The 1,004-nt window shown below is 43.6% G+C and overlaps 1 non-coding gene across 1 annotated transcript; it reads right to left on the bottom strand.

Annotated features, from left to right (window-relative positions):
- Positions 1 to 561: 561 nt before the first annotated feature.
- On the bottom strand, positions 562 to 668 carry LOC121862681. The gene has a single exon (XR_006088265.1). It is a non-coding gene; the product is annotated as a U6 spliceosomal RNA (small nuclear RNA).
- Positions 669 to 1,004: the final 336 nt, after the last annotated feature.

Here is a 1,004-nt window from a genome sequence, read left to right on the forward strand (position 1 = left end):
ATAATTGTTAGGGTTAAACTTTTTACTAACTTCTTCACTTGTTGTTGATGCTGGAGAGTTAATGTCTCTCTCAATACGTATGAACCATTAACTTCCTGGAATATATAGGGGAAGGCTGAGGCACGTTACAGAAGACACGTCAGCTATGAGGATATAGAAAACATTTAATTTCCAGGGATAAGTTTTTTTTTTTAGGGGGGGGGGGGGACTCCGTCCCCTACATCCTTGTGTAAGGTCAAGCGCAGAAGCGTTTACAGCGCCCAACAGGGAAGCATGCTAAGTTCATGCTTGCCTTATGTCTCATGAGTTGAGGGCGTAGAAACCTGAAGAGTCAATGGTTTATGTCTCAGCAAGTTATTGGAGGCTCCAACAATTTGTCCCTGAATACGAATTCGCAACTTTTGACTTACAACAGGTACCAACTTTGTTGCTAGGTGAACAGGGACCAAGGAGACTAGGAAGAGTGTCCAAACAACTTCCGCCGGCCCGGGAATCGAACCCGTGACAGCTTGCTTGCGAGGCAAGAGCAGTACCGTTCTACCACTAACGCCCGCAGTAAAAAAAAATGTGGAACGCTTTACGATTTTGCGTGTCATCCTTACGCAGGGGCTATACTAATCTTCTCTGTATCGTTCCAATTTTAGTATATGTACTGCCGAAGCAAGTACAGCTGTCTGGGAGAAGTCACGAGGGGCAGAAAGGTTAACAGGTTGACGAACGGTGATGACTGCACCTGGTGGTTGAGGGTAACTAAACCAACAGTCGGCGAGAACTTGGCCACAACATTTTGTTCTTGTGGTGTGATCTTCTCCTTGGCTCGGTTGTGGTCACATTCTGACGATTTTGTCTTAAGTTGTTACCTTAGAAACATAAGTATACTGTATGTAGTGGACCTATTACTTTTTGTGTAAACCTTGTAAAATATGTACAGTACATGTACTGTAAATATACATTAATATATTCAAATGCAGGAGTAGAGCCCCAGGGTGTTACTGATGACAACA

The sequence above is a fragment of the Homarus americanus genome, unplaced genomic scaffold (genome assembly GCF_018991925.1).
Source record: "Homarus americanus isolate GMGI-L3 unplaced genomic scaffold, GMGI_Hamer_2.0 scaffold31037, whole genome shotgun sequence".
In the NCBI taxonomy this organism is placed as follows: domain Eukaryota; kingdom Metazoa; phylum Arthropoda; class Malacostraca; order Decapoda; family Nephropidae; genus Homarus; species Homarus americanus.